The sequence below is a fragment of the Procambarus clarkii genome, chromosome 9, assembly GCF_040958095.1.
Source record: "Procambarus clarkii isolate CNS0578487 chromosome 9, FALCON_Pclarkii_2.0, whole genome shotgun sequence".
In the NCBI taxonomy this organism is placed as follows: Eukaryota; Metazoa; Arthropoda; class Malacostraca; order Decapoda; family Cambaridae; genus Procambarus; species Procambarus clarkii.
In genome coordinates, this window is record NC_091158.1 from 21,892,711 (window position 1) to 21,903,176 (window position 10,466).

The following is a 10,466-nucleotide window of genomic DNA, read 5'->3' on the forward strand; positions in this document are numbered from 1 at the left end:
GAGACCTTGTGGCACCACACACACTGCCACTTTTCTCTCTCCTCCCCCCCCCCCCTTTGCTCCCCCCTCCCTCCTTTCCTCTCCCCCCCCTCTCTCCCCCCCCCCCCCCACCATTATCGGCGGCCTTTGTTGAGGTGTTCTCACGGTGCGGGGCCTCTTGCTGCCTCTCTAGGGCTCGTTGTTCTTCAAGATTCGGTACTCTGGAACAAAAAGTTCCAAGCAGCACGGACTATGGCGAGCCCGTAGCTCACTACGATCAGGGCGTGTTCATGACCACTACACACCACCAGTGTTTCTCCTGCAGGATCACCAAGTTGCTCAAGGTTACTAACCTCGAGCGCGCGCGCACTCACGCACACTCATCTTGTGTGTCAACATAACCTCTTAGCAACATGGACTATACCCTCCCCCTCCCCCCCCCCCTTCGTAACAAGTTCAAACGTTCGGGTGTTCATCCTGTTCACTTGTGCCCAGAAACAGCTGTCCTGACCTGGTCTTTCCACATAGGATTTGTAACTTCTATCTTAAAGAAGATACAAATAATAAAGATAAAAAGATACAAATAATAAAGATAAAAAGATACAAATCTATCTATTTGTATCTTTGTCTTAAACTACAGTCTTTCCAAAGACCGTAGTTTAAGTTTTTCCTGGGATGAGGGTTATTATCTTGAGGTTATCTTGAGATGATTTCGGAGCTTAGCGTTCCCGCGGTCCGGTCCTCGACCAGGCCTCCTTTTTGTTACACACCCCCAGGAAGCAGCCCGTAGCAGCTGTCTAACTCCCAGGTACTTATTTACTGCTAGGTAACAGGGGTATCAGGGTGAAAGATACTCTGCCCATTTGTTTCCGCCTCCACCGGGGATCGAACCCAAAACCTCAGGATTACGAATCCGAAGCGCTGTCCACTCAGTTGTCAGGCCCCGGGTCTCGTCACCGGCGAAATGGTTTTGTTATCTGTTGTGGCAGTAACTAAACACAGCTAAGTGTAAATCTATTTGACTATACCCGATATATCACAAATATATACACCAGCCTATAACTTCACTGTGAATCACAAAACGTGATTCACACCAGCCACCGCTGGTCTCACCAGACCGCTGGCCACACCAGCCACCGCTGGCCACACCAGCCACCGCTGGTCACACCAGCCACCGCTGATCACATCCTAAATCCTAATTACCCGATCTCTAATCTCCGGATATTTACCTTAACTCTTATGATTGATTGATAAAGATTAAGCCACCCAAAAGGTAGCACGGGCATGAATACCCCCGTAATTAACTCTCACTTTACCAGCCAATGTTAGTACTCCTATACTCGCACCATTCTTATACCACACACATAGGTTCCTTTCTCTTCTGTTCCGTTCTAGGAAGTGATGTGGCGGAGGCTGACGCCATACACAGTCTCAAATGTAGATATGATAGAGCTCGAGAAGCTCGGGGAACCTGTACACCAGTAGATTGACTGTTGAGAGGCGGGACCAAAGAGCCGAAGCTCAACCCCCCGCAAGCACAACTAGGTGAGTAGATGCGACTCACAAAACGTCCTCTCGAAGATGTTGGTGTTTGCTTCTTTGTTTGATTAATTAGTGTATTGTCTACTTTTTGTGGTGTCCTGGTTTATTGATTCTTATATTTGACGATTGGGGCGTGTCTTAGTCTCCTTTTGGTCTCCTGTTGCCTCAGTGTGTTGTTTATAATGGTCTTGTTGTCTTATAATGGTCTTGTGGGGCTTTTCGTTTAGGTCACTTGTTATGCAACTTGTACCCTTCCCGTGGGAGGTGGTGGACCCCACCCATTTTGAGGTTATCTTGAGATGATTTCGGGGCTTTTAGTGTCCCCGCGGCCCGGTCCTCGAGCAGGTCTCCACCCCCAGGAAGCAGACCGTGACAGCTGACTAACACCCAGGTACCTATTTTACTGCTAGGTAACAGGGGCATAGGGTGAAAGAAACTGTGCCCATTGTTTCTCGCCGGCGCCCGGGATCGAACCCGGGACCACAGGATCACAAGTTCAGTGTGCTGTCCGCTCGGCCGACCGGCTCCCGTATACCGTATTCTTTGGCTGGTTACAAAGGTTACAGCTGCACATATTGGGCTCGTGAACTATACCCCAACAAGTGAATTACTTGATTGGGTGGTGTTGAGCTGGTCACACTTCCACTTTGATGTCCAAAGGGCTTGGACAAGATGGGGGAGGAAGAGGGATATGGGTAGGTGAAATTCTGGAAGAGGATTTGGGTGTAGAGAGAGAGAGGGAGAGAGAGGAAGTTTTGCAAGTTGGGTGGCCTGTCCACCCTACGTTAGCTGGATGTGTGGGTCGTTTGTTTGGGTGTGTGATATGTAAGTCTGTCAGTGCAGTGAGTCTTTTGTGTTCCCTCACATCCTTGAGCCACTTCCCCAAGGCCTGTGTTTACCCTTCCCGTGGTGTGTATTAAGCCTAGGATTGCAAAGAATGGATAAGTTAGATTTGGTTTTCTGTTTAGGATAGGTTGGTTTGGTCTGGGTTCGGGCTGCGTTAGGTTAGTTTTATTTTTGGAAAGATTAGGCAGGTTGAATTTAATATCCGCTGGCGAAGCGTCATGTGTTACAGAATGTGTCTTGTATCCGCTTGTAGCCAACACCTCCCTTACCCTAGGTGACTGTAGCAGCGAGGGAGGACGTGGAGGCTCCTCACCACTTCATCCTTCCCTATACCTTTTATCCATCGTTGTTGTTGTGGTTTAAGATCCAGCTACTGGGAAGAAAAAGTTCCAAGTAACACGGGCTATGGTGAGCCCGTAGTGGACTTACCTGGCACAGGAGCGGTCTGCTTGACCACAACCCCTTCCTTACTCCCTCTTCCAGTACCTCTCTCCCACATCCTGCCCCCTCCCTATCTATCTCCCTTGCTTAATCGTCTCCTCCCTCCCCCATCCTTTCTCCCACACCTGCCTCCCACTATAGTCTAGTTTGACTGTACTCTCGGTGAAATGTAGCGACGATTATGACCGGCGCCAGTGACCTTGTTGTCATAACACGAGATGAATAAGAGCCCCTGCGAGTGAGAGGTGACGCCCTGGCGTCGGCGCCAGACATATGGTCCGAGTTGTGTGTGATACAGAGGGCCACTGTGAGGGAGCTTGTGTAGTAAGATGGACCGGTGTTTGGCGCCATGTGCCGGGGTAGCCTTGTTGCTGAAGTGACCCGGGGAAGGGGAGCCACCGCTCCCGCCTTTCCATTTGGCTTAACAGGTTATCTGGGCTGAAGATTTATTTTGTAACTTCTTGGGTGGGAGGGACACTGTTGGACACACACACACACACACACACACACACACACACACACACACACACACACACACACACACACACACACACGTGTGTGTGCGCGCGCGCGTGTACAACAGTATATGATACAGAACCTGTGTGGCACGACACCTGTAGTAAATACAGCAGGTTACTGTAATACTATACACCGAGGGTGCTACAGCACGCCTCTATATAACAATACATACATCACACACCGACTGTAATCTGCATCACCTCAATCATATCTGAAGCAGTCAGCAGTTTAAGGTAAGAATTATGGAACTACCTTGAAAGCAGCGAACATGTGGGTGGGTGGGGGGGGTGGGGGGGGGTAGGTAGGGCGAAGGATGCAAGACCCAGACAATTGCTTGTTACGCTCAACTAGGCCCGTTAATGAGCACTTTAAATGGCTAGCCGTCGCTCGGAACAATGGCCAGGGCCGTCCAGCAGAGAGAGAACCGATAAGGTAAATTGTATCATTATTGTTTTGGGTTTCTTGTAGAGGGTTCTGTTTATTGTGTGGTGGCTGCCCTGGTGCACGAGGGGGGGGGGCACTCGCTCAACGTGCAGGGGTGTTCAACTGGCCAGAGAGAGAGAGAGAGAGAGAGAGAGAGGGAGACAGGGAGGGAGGGAGGGAGGGAGGGAGGGAGGGAGGGAGGGAAGGAAGGAAGGAAGGAAGGAAGGAAGGAAGGAAGGAAGGAAGGAAGGAAGGAAGGAAGGAAGGAAGGAAGGAAGGAAGGAAGGAAGGAAGGAAGGAAGGAAGGAAGGAAGGAAGGAAGGAAGGAAGGAAGGAAGGAAGGAAGGAAGGAAGGAAGGAAGGAAGGAAGGAAGGAAGGAAGGAAGGAAGGAAGGAAGGAAGGAAGGAAGGAAGGAAGGAAGGAAGGAAGGAAGGGAGGGAGGGAGGGAGGGAGGGAGGGAGGGAGGGAGGGAGGGAGGGAGGGAGGGAAGGGAGGGAGGGAAGGGAGGGAGGGAAGGGAGGGAGGGAAGGGAGGGAGGGAGGGAAGGGAGGGAGGGAGGGAAGGGAGGGAGGGGAGGGAGGGAAGGGAGGGAGGGAGGGAGGGAGGGAGGGAGGGAGGGAAGGGAGGGAGGGAAGGGAGGGAGGGAAGGGAGGGAGGGAGGGAGGGAAGGGAGGGAAGGGAGGGAGGGAAGGGAGGGAGGGAGGGAAGGGAGGGAGGGAGGGAAGGGAGGGAGGGAAGGGAGGGAGGGAAGGGAGGGAGGGAAGGGAGGGAGGGAAGGGAGGGAGGGAAGGGAGGGAGGGAGGGAAGGGAGGGAGGGAGGGAGGGAGGGAGGGAAGGGAGGGAGGGAAGGGAGGGAGGGAAGGGAGGGAGGGAAGGGAGGGAGGGAGGGAAGGGAGGGAGGGAGGGAAGGGAGGGAGGGGAGGGAGGGAAGGGAGGGAGGGAGGGAAGGGAGGGAAGGGAGGGAGGGAGGGAAGGGAGGGAGGGAGGGAAGGGAGGGAGGGAGGGAGGGAGGGAAGGGAGGGAAGGGAGGGAAGGGAGGGAGGGAAGGGAGGGAAGGGAGGGAGGGAAGGGAGGGAAGGGAGGGAGGGAAGGGAGGGAAGGGAGGGAGGGAAGGGAGGGAGGGAAGGGAGGGAAGGGAGGGAAGGGAGGGAAGGGAGGGAGGGAGGGAGGGAGGGAGGGAGGGAAGGAAGGAAGGAAGGAAGGAAGGAAGGAAGGGAGGGAGGGGAGGGAGGGAGGGGAGGGAGGGAGGGGAGGGAGGGAAGGAAGGAAGGAAGGAAGGAAGGAGAATGCTTCGATCTGGGTGGGGCCTTGAAGGCCAGTTGGTGGAGGCTGGGATTAACACCTAGGTCTAGATTACCTGTAATAGGCCTCCTGATTATATCCAGGTGAGAGGGGGGGGGCTGTGTGTGTATTTACTTATTTGCGCCTGCAGGATCAGGGTGTTAGCTCTTGGACCTCGCATTTTCAATTGTCGGTTGTGTAATGATTCCTGATCTATTCGTTCTATTGTATCTATTACTAGATAAGTACCCGGCGGTGCCCGGGTCTGACTGTCTTCCCCCTCTCCTTTCTTCCCCTGTGTGTGTGTGCACGGGCGCGCGCACGTATGTTTGTATATATATACATTCATTAAACCATCCTTTTTATAACTACATATAGAAGCAAGGAACACTTAGAGGGAGATTTGGGGTAGAGGGAGGCTATCCTCACGTCAGAGCAGACAACGCCACCTGTATTGAGATCCTCGCATACTGATGCTAATGGAACAGACGGAGAAATCCCACTGTAGGAGAGTCTATTGGGCTTCATGCTCCCAAATTTATTGAAGGAAACAGTGGCATGTTGACATCTTTGCAGAACTCTGTGTCTCAACATTCTGGGCTACGTCCCAGCCCTCTGTGGTCGAACAGTTGCTGTGTGATCGGGACAAGTCTCGCTGTACATGATTCTTATCTGCCACGACAGTCTTCTTCTTGGTCCATCCTGGAGACACCCACCCACCAGCCCTCTACCTCCCTGCACACTGATGCTCTCTGCTGTACTCTGTAGAGGGAGGGAGAGAGAGAGAGAGCGAGGGAGGGGCGGGCAGAGGGATGGAGAGAGAGAGAGAGAGGGAGTGACCTGGGAAGGACGCTTGGCCCTCAACACAACGGCCATATTTGGCACGTGGGTGACCCCAGTCAGTGAGTTCACCGCGGCTCCTCATCTGCTCCACCCACTGAATCTCACATCTGCTCATCCTTCCATTTGTGCTCCCTCCGAAGTCCTTTGGCAGAGCACATAGGAAGGTCCTCCCCGCGGGCCTGTCCCACAGGGCAAAGGTGCCAACATGCTCCCCATTTTCTTTGTTGATCTTTTTCAACTCAACCAAATCTGCTGGTTATCTTCTGTACTCCCTCTCGTTCGTCTGTGTGTGTTATCTTGATGATTATTTTATCTTTATCCTGTGTGTGTTGCATATTAGTGTTGCTGGGCATTGTATCGTGTGTGTTTTTCTTTATCTGTGCGTGTGTTGTGTTTGTGGTTCCTGTATTGCTTTGCTGCACCCCATTTTGGGGTGACCTGTTGCAGAGTCTTTTTAACTTTCCTTCGTTGATGTTGTAACTTGTTGCACTCCCTCGCTTGCTCTCTTGCATCATGGTTTGTGCGTCCCTCCCTCTCCACTCTGGCTTATTCTCTAGTTCTCTCTGTCTCTCTCTCTGTCTCTCTCTCTGTCTCTCTCTCTGTCTCTCTCTCTGTCTCTCTCTCTGTCTCTCTCTCTGTCTCTCTCTCTGTCTCTCTCTCTGTCTCTCTCTCTGTCTCTCTCTCTGTCTCTCTCTCTCTGTCTCTCTCTCTCTGTCTCTCTCTCTCTGTCTCTCTCTCTCTGTCTCTCTCTCTCTGTCTCTCTCTCTCTGTCTCTCTCTCTCTGTCTCTCTCTCTCTGTCTCTCTCTCTCTGTCTCTCTCTCTCTGTCTCTCTCTCTCTGTCTCTCTCTCTCTGTCTCTCTCTCTCTGTCTCTCTCTCTCTGTCTCTCTCTCTCTGTCTCTCTCTCTCTGTCTCTCTCTCTCTGTCTCTCTCTCTCTGTCTCTCTCTCTCTGTCTCTCTCTCTCTGTCTCTCTCTCTCTGTCTCTCTCTCTCTGTCTCTCTCTCTCTGTCTCTCTCTCTCTGTGTCTCTCTCTCTGTGTCTCTCTCTCTCTGTCTCTCTCTCTCTGTCTCTCTCTCTCTCTGTCTCTCTCTCTCTGTCTCTCTCTCTCTCTCTCTCTCTCTCTCTCTCTCTCTCTCTCTCTCTCTCTCTCTCTCTCTCTCTCACTCACTCACTCACTCACTCACTCACCCAGCCATCTGTGGTTGCCAGGGCGAGACCGGGGGACTAGTGTAGGGAACCGTCAGTGCAGATAGTTTAGGTGAGTGAGCGCCTTAGTGACCAGAGCATCAATCTGGCTTAAGGCTTTATACCTTGCCTCAACTTGAAGTATGGGTTGGTCTTAATCGGCGTCTGGAGTGGGTAGGAAGGTAGAGAGGGAGGAAGGGAGGGGGGGAGTAATTTAAAAGCGGTGATCTCTAATGGTGTAGGAAAGTGAGGCTGGTGTCTCTTCAGGTTCGTAGCAATACGAACCTGAAACAGTTTGATTACAGCTTCAGTTTATGTAATCTATTTGGAAGGATGCTGACCTTCGCTGAAGACAAGGCCTTGCGGAGAGGGGGGGGTGTGTCAATACAAGGCTTGGGGTGGGTTAGCCTACTTATCTTGACAAAAGTTAAAGCCTTCATTTCAGCAATTCGGACTCATGCACTTGCGATACCGAGTTCCTTCCTCGGGCTTAGTAATTCAGTTGTATACGAGGCGCTATGGGTAAGAGTAAGCGCTGCCTCTCTCTTTCTCCACATCTTAATTCCTGCCTGGAGTGTATAGTTCATGTATTCTGATCCACTTTATTCACAACTCTTGGCAGATAACACTGATGTGAGTGGTCGGGTACGTGTGTACATTACCATTTATAAAACAACTTTGTCTAGAACATTTTTAAAACTGTATCTAGTACATGTTTTAAACTTGATCTGGTTCATTTCATATTTAGTATATAATACAGTAGTAGTATGTTTGTTACGATATCTTCCCCCCCCCCCCCCCCCCTCTCTCCGTTTATGTCTTCCATCGGTACTTGGGTCATACCTCACAGTGTACTGTGGCCCCACACACACACACACACACACACACACACACACACACACACACACACACACACACACACACACACACACACACACAGTTCTGTAATTAGATAATTAGAGGCGTTAATGCCCCTCTAAAGATTAAATTACTTCCCACGGTAAGCCTTAAATAGCCATAGTAATGGGCTGCTCTTCGATTTCTATTTGTCGAGCAATACATTGCTTTGTGTTAATGGTCTGACCCTCTTAGACGGCCCGCCCTCGGTCGTGTTGACCTCCTCCTCCTCCTCGCCTTCTCTCCTCCTCCTCTTCCATGTATCCTCTTCCTTCTCCTGTAGCCTTGTCTTCTCTTTCATATATTTTCTTCGTTCTCTTGCAGCTGCCTCTTACCCTCTACAAACATGGCCACGCCCATCCTATGCTCTGGATTTGTCATCCTCAGGCCTCTGTTACTTCATCTTCCCTTCTCCTCTCTCTCTCTCTCTCTCTCTCTCTCTCTCTCTCTCTCTCTCTCTCTCTCTCTCTCTCTCTCTCTCTCTCTCTCTCTCTCTCTCTCTCTCCCCCCCTCTCTCTCTCTCTCTCTCTCTCTTCCCTCCCTCTTTTTTTTTAGCTAAGACTTGGATTCATTAGGGCTGTCGAGTGAAGTACCTAGTGTAACTGCAAGCAAGAGCTGTTATCCTTCCTCAGCTCATCTGAATACTGCTCCTAGAGAGAGAGACACACACACACGCACATACACACGCACACGCACGCACGCGCGCGCTGGGGGATACAGGTGGAAACCGAGTACCCAAATACTTGGGTATAGCTGTGTTATGTATGGATGAAGAGTATGACATCTCTTCATCCAACAAGTATGGATGAAGAGATAACTGACCCTTTGTATAGCTGAAGGGATGACTGACCCTCCGTATGAATGACTGACCCTCCGTATGAATGACTGACCCTCCGTATGAATGACTGACCCTCCGTATGAATGACTGACCCTTCGTATGAATGACTGACCCTCCGTATGAATGACTGACCCTCCGTATGAATGACTGACCCTTCGTATGAATGACTGACCCTCCGTATGAATGACTGACCCTTCGTATGAATGACTGACCCTCCGTATGAATGACTGACCCTCCGTATGGATGACTGACCCTTCGTATGAATGACTGACCCTTCGTATGAATGACTGACCCTTCGTATGAATGCCTGACCCTCCGTATGAATGCCTGACCCTCCGTATGAATGACTGACCCTTCGTATGAATGCCTGACCCTCCGTATGAATGACTGACCCTCCGTATGAATGCCTGACCCTCCGTATGAATGCCTGACCCTCCGTATGAATGACTGACCCTCCGTATGAATGCCTGACCCTCCGTATGAATGCCTGACCCTCCATATGAATGCCTGACCCTTCGTATGAATGACTGACCCTCCGTATGAATGACTGAACCTCCGTATGAATGACTGACCCTCCGTATGAATGCCTGACCCTCCGTATGAATGCCTGACCCTCCGTATGAATGACTGACACTTCGTATGAATGCCTGACCCTTCGTATGAATGCCTGACCCTCCGTATGAATGCCTGACCCTCCGTATGAATGCCTGACCCTTCGTATGAATGACGGACCCTTCGTATGAATGCCTGACCCTCCGTATGGATGCCTGACCCTCCGTATGAATGCCTGACCCTCCGTATGAATGACTGACCCTCCGTATGAATGACTGACCCTCCGTATGAATGACTGACCCTTTGTATGAATGACTGTCCCTTCGTATGAATGCCTGACCCTCCGTATGAATGACTGACCCTTCGTATGAATGACTGACCCTCCGTATGAATGCCTGACCCTCCGTATGAATGACTGACCCTCCGTATGAATGCCTGACCCTCCGTATGAATGACTGACCCTCCGTATGAATGCCTGACCCTCCGTATGAATGCCTGACCCTCCGTATGAATGACTGACCCTTCGTATGAATGACTGACCCTCCGTATGAATGACTGACCCTCCGTATGGATGACTGACCCTCCGTATGGATGACTGACCCTCCGTATGGATGACTGACCCTCCGTATGAATGCCTGACCCTCCGTATGAATGCCTGACCCTCCGTATGAATGACTGACCCTCCGTATGAATGACTGACCCTTCGTATGAATGACTGACCCTTCGTATGAATGCCTGACCCTCCGTATGAATGACTGACCCTTCGTATGAATGCCTGACCCTTCGTATGAATGCCTGACCCTTCGTATGAATGCCTGACCCTCCGTATGAATGACTGACCCTTCGTATGAATGCCTGACCCTCCGTATGAATGACTGACCCTTCGTATGAATGCCTGACCCTCCGTATGAATGACTGACCCTTCGTATGAATGACTGACCCTCCGTATGAATGACTGACCCTTCGTATGAATGCCTGACCCTCCGTATGAATGACTGACCCTTCGTATGAATGCCTGACCCTTCGTATGAATGACTGACCCTTCGTATGAATGACTGACCCTTCGTATGAATGACTGACCCTTCGTATGAATGACTGACCCTGCGTATGGATGACTGA